The sequence below is a fragment of the Sinocyclocheilus grahami genome, unplaced genomic scaffold (genome assembly GCF_001515645.1).
Source record: "Sinocyclocheilus grahami isolate Dianchi unplaced genomic scaffold, SAMN03320097.WGS_v1.1 scaffold1166.1, whole genome shotgun sequence".
In the NCBI taxonomy this organism is placed as follows: Eukaryota; Metazoa; Chordata; class Actinopteri; order Cypriniformes; family Cyprinidae; genus Sinocyclocheilus; species Sinocyclocheilus grahami.
This window is the reverse complement of record NW_015506345.1, coordinates 261,394-277,974: the sequence shown is the minus strand read 5'-3', so window position 1 is coordinate 277,974 and position 16,581 is coordinate 261,394. Positions and strand designations below refer to the sequence as shown.

General features: G+C 35.9%; 1 pseudogene; it reads right to left on the bottom strand.

Annotated features, from left to right (window-relative positions):
* LOC107567531 (uncharacterized) overlaps positions 1–16,581 on the bottom strand; it is a 105,083-nt pseudogene that overhangs the window by 41,267 nt on the left and 47,235 nt on the right.

Sequence of the window (16,581 nt, the reverse complement as noted above, 5' to 3'; positions counted from 1 at the left end):
ACATATAATGTTCATGTTATGTTAAAGTCACTGTTTTACAATTCACATTTAGTTACAAACTACATCTGATTTCAGGCTTTGTAGACCATCAAAATCATTAAAATCAGTTTATTCTCCAGGTGTGTTTGGTGAGTCAGTGTCAGTGATGGAGGTCGTCCACGCCTTCCTAAAACGCCTAATTTGAACACGCCCCCACATGTCTACATCACTGTGTGGGAAGATTTGCATAACGCCACCCAAATGTTCACGCAAAGAAAGAAGGCGTAACTTTTATTCTCACTGTACTATTGTTGCTGCCGCCGTCATGTCGTGGAGACACTGTGTGTTTCGTTGTGAAAGTGAAACTACTTTGTTTGGCCTTCCAAAAGAGGACACAACTAGAAATCAGTGGATAAGTTGTATTTACAACACTGTTCCAGAACAGTTTAACCCAAATATTCAGATGTGTGCAGCGCATTTTATGGAGGATGAGGACTGTTTCCTGGGAGAGTAGACTACAATGCCGGTGTTCTGACAAATAATGTTGACTCACAGCCTGTAAGTACATTTTCAGATTTGCCACTGATGATTCAAACGCGAGTTTTAAACAGTGTAGAGTAGCGCTGGTCGTTTGTCGTTTCTCCGAACACAAATGCAGACATGGTTTTATGTTTACGCGGCGTGATGCAACTCAATGCGTAAAAAGACAGTATTCATTATAATCAGTAATTATGTCCCCACTGGATGCAACAAATGTCTTGTTTGTAATGGGCATTATTGGTTTTGTCTCATTGCATCGGGACACGGCATCACAGTATAGTGAGGGGCGTAACATTTCCGTCACACGGTTGAGGTATCCGGTCAATCACAACACACTGGATAGCTGGCCAATCAGAGCATTGAGATGACTCTCATTGACCACCAACACACTAAGCTAAAAATAACGCTGTTGACTATATTTATCCATATTTCTGGTCATTCTCTCATTTTTTTAGCTTATCTGCCCGTTCCTGACATCAGCAGTAACTCTTCACAATGTTCATCGTCGTCATCATCTTCATCACAGCAGAATTGTTCACTGTTGTGTTCAGTGGTGAATGTGGGTCATGTGACTCTCTCCTGGTACAAAGGAAACAGTTTATTGTCCAGCATCAGTGTGTCTGATCTCAGCATCAGTCTCTCTCTACCTCTGGAGGTGGAATATCAGGATAACAACACCTACAGCTGTGTGCTCAACAATCCCATCAGCAACCAGACTCAACATCTGGACATCAGCAAACTCTGTCACACATGTTCAGGTATGGTAATATTAATATTGATTTACCTGTTACACAGTGGTTATGTGTTTTAGTGTTTTTTGTAAATCAGACAAACAAATTCACTTGTGTTAATGACTAGTTTGATCTATTACAGAATTGTCCATTACAGATCAGGGCCTTTCTTTATTGTACATAGTATTGCTCTCTGCTGCAGCTGGATCTCTGCTGATTGTAGCTGCAGTCTGCATCTGCAAAAAATGTAGAAAAACAGGTTAGTACAGAGAGCAATCCTATGCTGAATTATTTAGCTTTTTAAGGCACAAATTCTGGTATAATATTGAAAGCTTTGTTGTTCTAACACATCTGTGACTATTGTTAATGCAGCCGAGACCAGAAGTGATTCAGCATTGTGTAAACCAGCAGCACAAAAAATGGTAAGAACATTTATGACTGTTTTGCAGTCAGTCTGGTCCATTATTTTTATGTATGTATTTATCTGTATGCAATATGCATCAGACAGTCAGTGTGCAGATGTGGGTGATCTGCCTTGGTTATTACATTCAGTAGCAAAAAAAAAAACTTTTATGTCACACTTTGCACCTTTTTGTAAATACTAACATACACATGCCCTTTTTTGCAAAGGGTATAAAATTCACTTTGCAAAAATCTATTAGCACGCACAGATGTATTGTATTTTTACCCCAAATACAATAATGTTTTATTATTATTATCGGCCTATTCAATGACTAGTTCATCCAAAAATAAAAAAAATAGGCATGCGTTTCTTTTAGGCAGTACGTCAGCCTCAGTCATTCATCACTTTCATTACATTACTTATTTTATTTTATTTTTTTATATATACAATAAAAGTGTTTTCTGGAAGAAAGAGAATAGCCCTTTATTAATTGCGGGATAAAACGGTAAAACTACAGTCTTTGTTGTCTTCGGAGAGACTTGATGAGAAAGTGGTGCCTTGTCATTCCTTAATCGTGACTCTTTTATTTACCACCGATATCAGCTGAAAATGTAGAACATGTGTGCAGGAACAATGGGATGAGTTGACATTTGACCCAGTGTCACAAGGGCCACTTGTGTGCTCAAGAACCCATGAAAAAAATGTGTTCAGTGGTGAATGTGGGTCATGTGGCTCTCTCCTGGTATAAAGGAAACAGTTTATTGTCCAGCATCAGTGTGTCTGATCTCAGCATCAGTCTCTCTCTACCTCTGGAGGTGGAATATCAGGATAACAACACCTACAGCTGTGTGCTCAACAATCCCATCAGCAACCAGACTCAACATCTGGACATCAGCAAACTCTGTCACACATGTTCAGGTATGGTAATATTAATATTGATTTACCTGTTACACAGTGGTTATGTGTTTTAGTGTTTTTTGTAAATCAGACAAACAAATTCACTTGTGTTAATGACTAGTTTGATCTATTACAGAATTGTCCATTACAGATCAGGGCCTTTCTTTATTGTACATAGTATTGCTCTCTGCTGCAGCTGGATCTCTGCTGATTGTAGCTGCAGTCTGCATCTGCAAAAAATGTAGAAAAACAGGTTAGTACAGAGAGCAATCCTATGCTGAATTATTTAGCTTTTTAAGGCACAAATTCTGGTATAATATTGAAAGCTTTGTTGTTCTAACACATCTGTGACTATTGTTAATGCAGCCGAGACCAGAAGTGATTCAGCATTGTGTAAACCAGCAGCACAAAAAATGGTAAGAACATTTATGACTGTTTTGCAGTCAGTCTGGTCCATTATTTTTATGTATGTATTTATCTGTATGCAATATGCATCAGACAGTCAGTGTGCAGATGTGGGTGATCTGCCTTGGTTATTACATTCAGTAGCAAAAAAAAAAACTTTTATGTCACACTTTGCACCTTTTTGTAAATACTAACATACACATGCCCTTTTTTGCAAAGGGTATAAAATTCACTTTGCAAAAATCTATTAGCACGCACAGATGTATTGTATTTTTACCCCAAATACAATAATGTTTTATTATTATTATCGGCCTATTCAATGACTAGTTCATCCAAAAATAAAAAAAATAGGCATGCGTTTCTTTTAGGCAGTACGTCAGCCTCAGTCATTCATCACTTTCATTACATTACTTTTTTTTATTTTTTTTATATATACAATAAAAGTTTTTTCTGGAAGAAAGAGAATAGCCCTTTATTAATTGCGGGATAAAACGGTAAAACTACAGTGTTTGTTGTCTTCGGAGAGACTTGATGAGAAAGTGGTGCCTTGTCGTTCCTTAATCGTGACTCTTTTATTTACCACCGATATCAGCTGAAAATGTAGAACATGTGTGCAGGAACAATGGGATGAGTTGACATTTGACCCAGTGTCACAAGGGCCACTTGTGTGCTCAAGAACCCATGAAAAAAAAAACTCGAGACATTGTTCATTTAAACCAATCAAACAATCTATTGAGATTAGAAAACCTCTCTGATTAGTGGATTTCATATCTGGTCCCGGTGGGTCAACAACCTGAAACAAAGGCTTGTGCTTTTATTTTTGCAAGATTAAAACTCAAAATGATCAGGTATATCAGTGAGAAAATGACTCATGACAACACTTGTGTAAAGTAAAGAATATGTGTTTTTATTTGGTTGGTAATGTATTTGCTGTGTGTTTCTCTTCTCGAGACACAAATATATGTTGTGCAATGAATTCGTCAAACGCAGCATCGTAGGAAGAAAAAGAAAGTAGGCCTACGCTTTAAAAAAAGAACATTAATTATTGAGTGAATATGCAATTTGTTGCATATGACTATGTATCATTATATGCTTAGCCCATCATGTAACCAGGTGAATAAAGCTGTGTTTGGTAATGTAGCTATTTGCACTTGCAAGTGAATAAGATCATAGCGCTGAATACTAGCTACAAGAGGCTGATTATCAGCGATGATGCGATCGCGTATCATTCATTTGAATAAGCTGATGTTTTCCTCCGATACGGGACAGTGACCCCCGGCAACACAAATTATCATCTTGATGCAAATGATGGGCGTAACACATGGGGAAGCAAACAGTGATCCGGCCTGATTCGTGAAGGCCTGGTAGTAAACATTTGGACTGGAGTAAAAATGATGGAAGGCAACCCCTGATACTCAAATTATGTTCAGTTCTACTACTTTGTTACAGTACTGTAAGTTTTTAAGCTATAGTAAATTAATTAGCTATTTTACAGAAACTTTTAGGTCTCGTAAATGTTGGTCTGCATATTCAGTCTGAGTGAATTTTTACAAATGTTTTTGGTCTGTTGCATCAGATTGACTGTATTTTTTCTTCGCAGAAATCAAAGGATCCTGTGTATGCAAATGTCGCCAAAAAACGGTGACCAAATTCCTCATCTACTGGAATAAATGATTGAGCTCATATGGGTCCTGACTCACACTTCTTTTACATTTATTTTTTTGCCAAGATGCTTGTGTCTCTGTTTTTTTTTCTTCTCGCTATTGCATCACAGTGTTTGATTTAAAGTTATGTAAAGGAACATAAAATGGAATATCAAATGCATAGTGGTGTACAGTATCACACACATGTGATAAGGAAATCATGACTTTAGATTTGCTTCTGTAATAACAGCGCTACTTTTACCCGATAGGGTGTGCAATAAATAAATGCTGCTGTTCTCATAGAGAAACCACTGATGAACCAATATAATGAACTCAGTAAAATGCATAACTGGTAACTGCCTACTTTTGCCTGTTTATGATAAAAAACTTAATTAAACACATTACTTTGGTTTATTTCCTGCTACAGGACCTGAAGACAAATCTGAAGCTGTAAGGATAAATACATGAAATTATTATTAATATTATTATTAACATAGAAAACATAGTGTAATTTATGTCAATTTTTCCTTTATTGTAAGGGTTAGGTTTAAGGTAGGGGTAGATGTGGGTGTGGACATTAATAAAACACAATCTAATAGGTAGAATATGTAACTTATTGTTAGTTTCCGGTTTTAGCTGTATCCCCTCTAGCCACAACCTTTCTACTGTCACACATTCACGGTATCTATTGTGGCACCATATGGTGAGTTTTGAGTATCAGCAGCTAAAACAGCATAACAGCATCAAGCAATAGGCGATTGTAATATTCATGTGACATAATGTGAACATTATTGATTATGTTATGAGTCAAAGGAAACTGCATTCCTCAAAGGAAAATACAGTGAATGATATTCAACAATGACAGAAACACTGAAGCTGCTAAAGCTGATCTAACTATAATAATTGTATTGTTTCTCTCTCTGTGTCAAACAGTTTCTAACCTTGATTGTATTTATTTGTTTTTTTCATAGATTAAAGAGTCTTAAAAGCCGTTCAGGACAGGAGGAAACACTTTATCTACAAACTAAACACACATGCAGAGAAAACACACTCATCTATAAGATGTTCATCCACCAACAGATCAAACCACATTTCTGAAGAAAATTGCAGCTTTCAGTTTGACTCAGAAGATGAACCTCAGTATAACTGTCAGATCATACACATGTGAAACATGCATATGCATACGGTATACACATGTGTGTTTGCATTAGGAGGACCAAACTCTGTCAGAGGAGGATTCACATCAGTTCTGTTGTGTTTATTTAGATCAGTTGTACTTTCATAGATAGTCTTATTAGCTCAGACTTTTCACTGAACATTTTTCACATGTTTGTTTTCTTCTGTTTGTGCTGCTGGCGTCTGATCGGTAAGTTAGAAAGTAAGTTGGTCTTTATGTTCACTAACATTGATAACTGCATAAAAACACAGCATTTTTAAAATCACGAATGGAGTTTTGCTCAATTTTACCATAAAATACAATTCACACAATATTCTTCAACATTTAGCTACTGAACTTAATGTAAAAAAATATATAATTTTATAATATAATATATTATATATAATACATTCTATTATAATATATATATATTATATTTTTATATATAATATTTGTTTAATTAAATTGTAAAAATACAGAATTAAATTAAATGTGTACTTATAATAACAATTTCTGTTGTTAATGATTTATATAACTTCATAAATTAATTTTCCTCTAGAGTAGATAACATTAAAGAAAATTAAAGATTAAGGATGTGTTGCATGATAAAGATTCTTAAATCTAGATTAAACCAATGTGTTTCACGAATCCGGTCTATGAACGAATCCGTTTGCTCACCACAAGATGTCATTATCCACCACATGGACTCTCACACTACACAGACTTTCACACTCACCCTGGACTTCAGTTCCCACAGTCCATTTCACTCTGATTACACACATGGCAGCAGCCATTTCACTAATCGCATGTTCACCTGAAACCAATCACACATACTATATAACTAGGGCTGTTCGATTCCGAAATTTTTGGAATCTAGTCCGATTCCTGGTTCTGGAATCGATGGGAATGACGAAACGTAAATTGTAATTTTGTCTGCTATGCCCGTGAAATTAGTCAGGGCCCACAGCTCAGCAGGGACATGCATTTATCGCATGAATGAAACAAGACACGAAGTGTCTAAAATAAATGTGCACAGTTTAACTGAATGATGTAGTTTACTTTGACTGTATGCTTTGCACAATATTAACAAACTGTACACTGAAACAAAATAACCAGAACATTAATAACTGATAGTGCTCTTGGTTTATCTGTCAATCAGATGCGCTTTTGGCCACTGATCTATGCTCGATCGTGACGTTTTCTTTTATAGCCTAATTATCATTGGCTGATAGAAATGTTTTAAAAAATAGTATTTTAGATGGTAATAAGATTAAGACCCTCGATGACATCCTATTCTGTCGTGTAGCGTTCAAAATTGTGGACAAGCCAGTTCCACCATAAAATTGGAATTTTTTAACTGGTTCATAAAAACTGTCTATCCGAATCAGGAAACTAATCAGACTTCTAATCACTTTTAGCGAGCATGAGGGAGGCGAATGGTAATAAAAATATAAAAATTTCACACAACTCTTGTTGAACTGCAAAAAGGCTCTGAATGAGGAGTCGCTTCCCCTTGATGGAATCGATTCCCAGCCCTATATATAATGCCCACTCAGATCCTGTTCAAACTGCAGAGTATTGTTTAAGCGCTTATGCTGTTTAGCGTAGCTACTTTACAGAGCCAGTTCCCTGTCCTTGTTTAAGTATTTACTTCTAGTTTCCATAGTCTAGTCAAAGTCTTGCCTTGCCTGTTTTCTCATGTGTTCTGATCTTCTGCCTGTGTATCTTGGATTAACCCTTTGCCTTGCTGTTTCGGACTGTGTTTGCACCTCGCCTGGACTATTGCTCTTGTTATTGGACTACCCCTCTTGTCAAGACCTTTGGATTATGTTCACCGTTGATCGACCTATGCCTTTTTATCGGATTACTCTTGTGTCTTTCCCTCAATATACCTGTTGCCATTGTCTGACCGTCGCCTGTTTTGACCACGTCCTTAAAAAAAGCTTGCGAATGGATTCTCACATCTCACGTCTTGTTTGCCCCGTTACACAATGTCTGTATTCCTTTTATTCTCTTTAAAATCTAAAAAAAAGTTAAATAATTAAATACTGTATGCATACTGTATAAGGGCAGCTGCTGACAAAATTTCACCTGTTGATATACTGTAAAATTGTCTACCTCACCTTTTCTTATTCAGCACTTAATACTATACAGATGGTTTTAAAGCAGCTTTACAGAGTTAAACAAGAAACATATTAATTCACTAATGCAAACAGAATTCAATTCTGCTACAAAGTAAACCATCATTAATCATTCAAAAACAGTTTAGTGTGAAAAACTGCTGTGAATGGCAGTGTAAAACATGATCTTTGTGTGTTTTCTACCTCTGTGTGAAACAGTTTCTCATCATGTTTCTGTAGATTAAACTTCAAAGCAGGACAGGAAGAAACTCTTCACCTACAAACTAAACACACATGCACTGAATCTCCACTCCCACGCATATGATATCTGTCCACCAAGCAGATTGAACCACATTTCTGAAAAAAAAAAAAACCACCACAGCCACTCTCAGTTTGACTCAACAGCTGAACTTTAGTAAACTCTCTGAGAAAAAAAGGCACAAAAGCTGTCACTGGAATCAAATATTTACCATTATTGTACTAATATGTACACTTTAGGTACTATAATGTGCACCTAATTATTTATGGGGAAATAAGTTACAAATGTGTGCCTTTTGAAAGAGTACTGTCCCAGTGACAGATTTTATACCTTTTGGTTGCCATATACTAACACTGAGAGCTAAATAAATATACACAACCGTTTTAAAATCACTACAGTTAGCCGGAAAGTACTCCATCAAATATCCAACAATACTTTTATATTCAGCAGGCAGGCAACTAGCTTTTAAAAACGATCAATGTTAAACAATAAAAAAGTGTTCCACTATTAAGAAGAGTTGCATTCTTACTAAGAGGCAAAATAATATTTCTATATTACATATGTAACTATATATAGCATGCATATACTCATGTGTGTTTGCATTAGGAGAGTCAAACTCTGAGGATTCACATCAGTTCTCTTGTGTTTGTTTAGATAAGTTGTGCTTTCACTGATAGTCTTATTAGATCAGACTTTTCACTGAAAATGTTTCACGTGTTTGTTTTCTTCTGTTTGTGCTGTGATTGGTAAGTTATAAACATATTTCTGTCATTTATTCACACTTCAGAGTAATACGATTCTTATGCGCTTCAAATATCTCTTGTTGTTTTAGAAATCTTAATTTAAATGATTGCAAATTCAAATAATGACCAACTCTTAACAATGTTCTTCATCATCATCAACATCACAGCAGAATTGTTCACTGGTGTGTTCACTGGTGAATGTGGGTTATGTGACTCTCTCCTGGTACAAAGGAAACAGTTTATTGTCCAGCATCAGTGTGTTTGATCTCAGCATCAGTCTCTCTCTACCTCTGGAGGTGGAATATCAGGATAACAACACCTACAGCTGTGTGCTCAACAATCTCATCAGCAACCAGACCCCACATCTGGACATCAGCAAACTCTGTCAGCACTTGTGTTTTTGCCTGTATAATGATCTATACCATAACCCCACCGCCACCATGGGCCACTCGATCCACAACGTTGACATCAGCAAACTGCTCACCCACACGACGCCATACACGCTATCTGCCCTGTACAGTGAAAACCGGGATTCATTCGTGAAGAGAACACCTCTCCAAAGTGCCAGACGCCATCAAATGTGAGCATTTGCCCACTCAAGTCGATGAGGACGACGAGCATGCAGATGAGCTTCCCTGAGACGGTTTCTGACAGTTTGTGCAGAAATTATTTGGTTATGCAAACCGATTGTTGCAGCAGCTGTCCGGGTGGCTCAAATGCTCAAATTGCATTAGTTATCCTGTGGCTCTCTCTGGTGGATATCATTTGTATTTCGGCTTTCATGAAGGTGCTGTAAAGTTGTTTTTACGTATAGGATATGTTAATATTCGACATTAAATGATGTGTCATCGCAAAATAGTGGCAGTGCATGATTTATCTCATTCAGATTATGCACCCAAAACACAAATGTAAAAGTTACTATGGGATTTTTTTATAATTGTTTTAAGAATACAATATAAAAACTCAATATGGCAATCCAAACAAGGGCATCAGAGTAACAACATTTAACACAGCCTTTATCGTTAATACATCCAGTTAAAGGCACTGAACATGATAACTACTCTCAGTTAAGTGTTTCACCAACTTCAAAATAAATCAGTGAATTTTCAAGCTCATTAAGGCTGGTTTATCTAGTTAATATATTAAAAGCCATGCTATTCACAGCTGATCAGCCAGTGTTTTCTAATGAATGTGAATGAGGGTTAGTGGCTAAATTATAATAGGGTTAGTGTTTGTGGCTAAACTATAAACATTAGTAACATAAAAACTTTCCAGTAACAGCAACAATACCACATACAGTTATGTACACTGTGAATAGAACTTGTGTCCTCCAGTATGAGGCGCCAGTCAGGATACAATTACTTGCAAAATAACTTTAGATAAACAGCTGGAGTTCTGATTTTACTTTGTATTTTGGTCTTGCTATCAAAAAAAAATAAAAAATTCTAAACATTCAGGATTTGCATTTACTTGCAAAGTAACTTAAGATAAACAGCCGGCTCCTCCTCCTCCAAGCAATGATATTTGAATCAGGTGGCTACTACATCATTATCCTGTAAGAACACACAGATTCACAAATGGTAAAAGTAATGAGGATTGATGCTTCAGTTACGCAAACAAAAATATAGAGACTTGGAGTTGTGCTTTTCCTATTGTACGTAGACAGGCTTTCATTTCTTAAATATTTAATACAGTGTTTCCTGTACAGTCTCCCGTACTTCAGTAATACAAAATTGAAGTATTAATGATTTCAATACCACATATACAATTATTGAACTGTTGTATTGCTATCTGACAGAAGTTGCATTGTTTTTATATAAATATATATATATATAATTTTTATTTACTTTATTTGGGAGTGATTCATGTTCTTGATTGTTTTTGCCTCAACAATGAATATCTGCTTCTGTGGTGTTAAAAAAATAAAGGATAAAAAAATGTCTATTCACAGTTTGCATTTATGTTACCGGAAAAAGAGACAAACACCACCAATCACAGCATCCAGCAGAACAATACCAAAACATATCCCTGCTACAGCACCTGCAGACAAACCTGAAACTGAAACAGAACATAAGAGACTAATTATTACTTTATTACTAAAGAGTGACTGAGAATCCAACCTGTCTTTAACAATATCTTTAAATCATATTTATTATATGATGTTGTTTTAACTGATAAATGGCAGCATCTATTTTAGCAACAGCAGATAAACAATGTCACATTACTGAGAGCTCAAGATCAAATAATGTTCACAGGAAAACTGGGTAATATTATGCATTTTCATGTTGATACCATCAGTCAAATTAAGTCAAATCTCCCTTTTTAAACTGTCCATAACCCAACATTTATTGGGTTGATGTAGAAATAAGGAATTCTTTTTATTATTATAATTTTTTTAATCCTTAATGTAACATGCATTGAATGACTGAATTCTATACTCACCACTGATAGTAACAGTGATGCCGAAAATCCTAATGATGCTGAATCTGCTGCTGATGATCTGCAGTTGATAATCTCCTGCGTCTGTGGTTCTGGTGTTTGTGATGGTCAGAGATCCAGTCTGATGATCCAGCTTCAGTCTGTCTCTGAATCTCTCTTTACACTGATCATCTGTACAGATCTCACTCTGATCTCCAGTGATTTCAGCCATGAGAATGTCATTAAAATACCATTTCATCGTATCATTTGGGTTTTTTACTACAGCAGGATCTAAAGTGACAGATTCTCCCTCCTTCACTGACTTTCTCTTCGTTTCATCTCGTTCTGCAGCAGAAACATCTGAAACACAAACCAACAGCTTCTAGAGGATATTTTATGGATAAACAAAATAACTACACAACATGAAAGACCTGTCAACATGAATGCAATTGCACAAACCCTTTCTTGACTTTTGATCCAGAAAGAAACATTTTGGTTTGTGCTCAAACACATATTACATCCATATTTTATATCAAATCCTTATTTAAACATATTACCAGCTGATCAGAGATGGTAAGATTAGACACGGCTGCAATATAACAAAGAGTGAAAAATTTAAGGGGGTCTGAATTCTTTCCGTACCACTGTATATATATACAGTATATAAAACTAACAGCTTGAAGATGAAAATATTTTATTTTAAAATCAAAACAAACTGTTTAATGAAGTAAAGTGAGATAATTCTACAAAATGCACCTAAACAGCATTATCTATATATGTGAATTAATATACAGGCAAATAAAAGAATCATTGAGAAAAAAAACAATACAATAAAAACCATGTATAAACTGCATTTAAACATTCATTAATGACTCACCATTGACAGTAACATTGAAGATTTTTTCACTGCTGCTGTTGATCTGTAGTTTATAAAGTCCAGAGTCTGTGTTTGTGATGTTTGTGATGATCAGAGATCCAGTCTGATTCATCTTCAGTCTATTTCCGAATCTCTCTTTACCCTGTTTATCTGTATAGATCTTAGTGTGATTTCCAACGATTTCAGCAATTTGAGTGTATTTGAAATACCATTTAATATCTTCTTGTTTATTTGTTTCAACATAAATCAGAGAGACTGAATCTCCCTCCATCACTGCCACTGACACTTCATCTGAACCAACACCAGATAGACCTGAAGAAAAAAAACATAAGCCAAATGTACATTTATTCATCATTTTCATATTGTAACACATGCAAACAAACAGCAGAAGAACATCACGCATTCACTCATCAGACAAACAGGCTGTTTTTCTACAAAATATTGTTTTAGTCTTATACCGTTGTCACCCTAACCATAACGAGCCCTAATTCTATATTTAAATAATCCTTAAGAAATAAAGATCTTACCATTGTTGAGAATAAAAAAGATCGTTATCAACAAATTAAAGAGTGGATTCATTTTCACCACTTTTCCCCTCACAAATGTAGATTCTGATTCACAAAAGCGTTCTGTTCTTCTGCTCAGATGGTGATGCGGTGATTTCACTAGGTAAAAGTGAAACTAATAATCTGAAGCCCCTATGGAATGTATACTGATGATGTACAGAAAGTGAACCTACCTGTTATTGTCTAATATTACAACTTCTATACTTTAACCTTGAACAAGAACCACCTGGGCAGCATGAGGGCATAGCAAAACAAAAACAGGGAGGCCACAGGTAAATAAACTGACCCAAAAGTAGATATTTATTAAGGTAATCAAAAAGGAAGAGATATACCTACAAATGTAATGAATAAATGAATTGTGCAATGAAAAAAAAAAAACTGGTGTTGGAGAGGCCTCACTTTTGTCAGGCAATTAATCACAGTAACCCACAGCATCAGCCACTTGATTCCCAGTAAACACAGAGAGAGGACATACAAAACATCACCAGATGGTGACAGGGTGAGGGTTGAAGTCAACCACTGTACCGGAAAATGCTCAAACATATGCAACCATGAACAAGTGTGGAAGAACAACTGCAGAAATGATATTCAACAACTGCATGCGACACTTGTACTGAACTCAGAAAGAATATCATGATCAGCAGTCAATAGGAAGTCGTTGTCCAAAACGTTAATGTCCAAAACATTTCTTCATTCAATCCTTTAAAAAAGTATTCAAACAATAATCCCTTGAAACTCATTCTGTATTCCATGTGTTCTGAAGGCATGTAATGGGGAAAGGTAAGATGATTAAAAACGTAACACTTTGATGCACAACATGGGTCTAAAGGGAGTTTATATTTTCAATATCTTTGCAAGAAATTAATTTCATCATTCAGTATTCCAAGAATTCCTCAATTAACTTGTTTTTGATCATCACAAATGCTTATTTTCAATCATGAAAGAAATGCATTTTTATCATTTATTATTTCAGGTATTCATTAAATATCCTGTTTTTGATTTCCACAAACCATTATGTTTATTTTTCCTTTCTTACTTTATAAACAAATACAGTTTAGGTATTTATACATACATTTTACATACATGGGTCAAAAATGACCCATATAGAAACCTATAGAAACATATTTACAGTCACCACTCAACATGGCTGCTTTTGTATATTTGGTGCATGCAAGGAAGATAACTGGACATAATATTTGAATGTTAGGCTAAGGTTACCTTGACCTTGAAATCTATTACTAGTACGAAAGAGAGACATGTCCAATACTATAATCTAGCTTGTTGTTGACATATTCTGGCTAGCTAATATTAGCTAGGTCAACAAAAATAAAAGTTGAAATAGAACGTTATTATATTCAAATATATATTGTATCAAATATATGTTGTCATCAAATCAATACTATTGGTCGCCTTTTATGTCTGTCAGTATTCCTGAACAGTAATGGTTTTGGACATACAAGGTTCCTGTCTGACAGCGGCGATATACATGATCAACTGTTTGTTATCCATTTGAATTTTTTCTTTTGATTATCTTTATCTAGAGTGTTAGTATGGCTGAAATGTTTGTAGAGATGCTACATGATGAGGAAGATGAGGCAATACTTAGTCCTGATTCAGAGTCTGAATCACTGAAATATCTGATGCTGATGACCTAGACTATGGGCCACAGGGTCAGTCTGGAGTTGAAGGTGTAAATCCAGTTCTCCTCAATGAAGAAGACTCATTTGATGATACTGAAGACTTGTCTGATGAGTCATCTGGAGAGGAAACTCAGACCCACCCTTACGAAAAAGAAGTGTATTCAAGTGTGCTATTAGTATACTTCTTTTAAACTAAAAATAGGAAAGTATACATTGTCTACTTTTTAGAAATGGGCTTTATGTACTTCTCAGAAATATACTTAAAATGACATTTAAGTATACTTGACATACTTATCCTAAATATATTTTAGCTATAATTGTGCTCCTAGAATCAGTGTTTCATTGTTATACTGTAGGGGGTAGTATACTTCAAGTATGATGTAAAGTTCACTTAAAGAAAACTTACGAGTATACTTGCAGTGTAAAACTAGTATAATATAAACTAGTATTATATAAACTAGTAGTTTATTGATATTATACTTCAAAGTGTACTAAAATGCTACTACAAGTATTTAATTAGTAAACTATCTGTATACCTATAAGTTCACTTTTAGTATAGTTGCAGTACAAGCTAAAAATGTTGATGTAAACTAGTTGTGTACTCAAAGTTTACTACTGTTATACTTAAAGTATACTTAAAAGTATACTTTTATATGCTAGAAAGTGGGCCAATTTAGTCCCAAGGAGTATTGAAATAGTACGCTTACAAGTATACTACTAGTACACTGATATTTGTATACTTACTACATAAAGTATACTTAAAAATATATTTGAACTTTACTTAAGTATACTTAATAAAATAAACTTGAAGTATACTACTTTTTGGTAAGGGTTAGGTTAGGGTTAGATTGAGTAAAAATGGGTCTTGAGTAAGCATGCCCCAACTCAGGGCATAACAAGGTTCACCAGCTGCTGATTTTTCTGTCTTTGGCAGCTGGGCAGATCCTGCACCTCTTGCTCTTCGATTGACCCTCCTGTCTGATGTCCTCCTGTGGCATGGGACGTGCCTCTTTATATGTAACCATGGTGCTATGGTACAATGTGCTGAACCCCCAGTGCTTACACCAGAGGTGGCCAACATCGGTCCTAGAGAGCCACAATCCTGCAAGCTTCATATCCAACCCTAATCAAACACACCTGAACAAGCTAATCAAGGCCTAAGGGTTACCAGAAAGCTACAAGCAGGTGAGTTTTTATCAAGGTTGAAGCAAAACTCTGCAGGACTCTGGCTCTCCAGGACAGATGTTGGCCACCTCTGGCCTACACTAGCCTCACTGCACAACACCCTGACATGGGTATTTGAATATCCAGCGGAAATACACTTGTACTTTAAATTTTTGAATATATTTTTGTAACTTTATACATTAATTTTCCTCCATAGCAGAACAATTTGAAACAAATGAAAGATTAAGGTTGTGTTGAACTATAATGATTAATCTTAAATCTAGATTGAATGAAGGTTTATCTAGTCATGTTGTTGCACCAAACTTTACATCTGTTTAAAAATAAGCAGACTTACATTAAAACCATCATTTTGATCCTGGTTTTACTTTACATTTAAGATAGATTAGCTTTACTCCTGTTGCGCCATTACTTTCAAGTAAATCTTTAAGGAAGTTGCATGACTGCAAATGTTGTCGTGTTTCATATCTGGGGTAATGCATTTATGTTTTTAATGTATTAAATAGCCTGGAATATTTAGTGTGAATACTGCGTTATTGACCTCGTTCACTTTCTCTGAGTTGGTTTAGACCCCGGTACCTTGGGCTCCACTAAACTAGTGTGTCTCTATCGACACACTCTGGAAGCATCGCTCCCCTCACCATTGAGGGTTATTGTGAGTATGGTGTTTCTTTCGAGCGTTAATCCTCTCTGATGAGTTGGATTCCTCGCTCCATGGGCTGTCCTCGTGGTAGTATTGAGCAGTGCTCCCCTTTTTTATCAAAGGGTTACCTGGAATGAGCAACGCTATTCCTCTGAATTCGGAGTTCTCCTCTCACATGAGAAGTTTGAGTTCTCTGTTTCTCCAGAGCACATGAAACCAGCAGCATCAGGCGATTTAGGCCCTTCCTCTACCTCCCTGATGCGCTGAGTGTTTGGCTAGCTTGCAGTACGCTTACCCTTCTGATTTTACAATCACGCTGTAGGTCGAGCCCCCTCTCGTTGAGAGGTGGGTTTGTGCTCCCTCAGCCAAGGTAAACTAC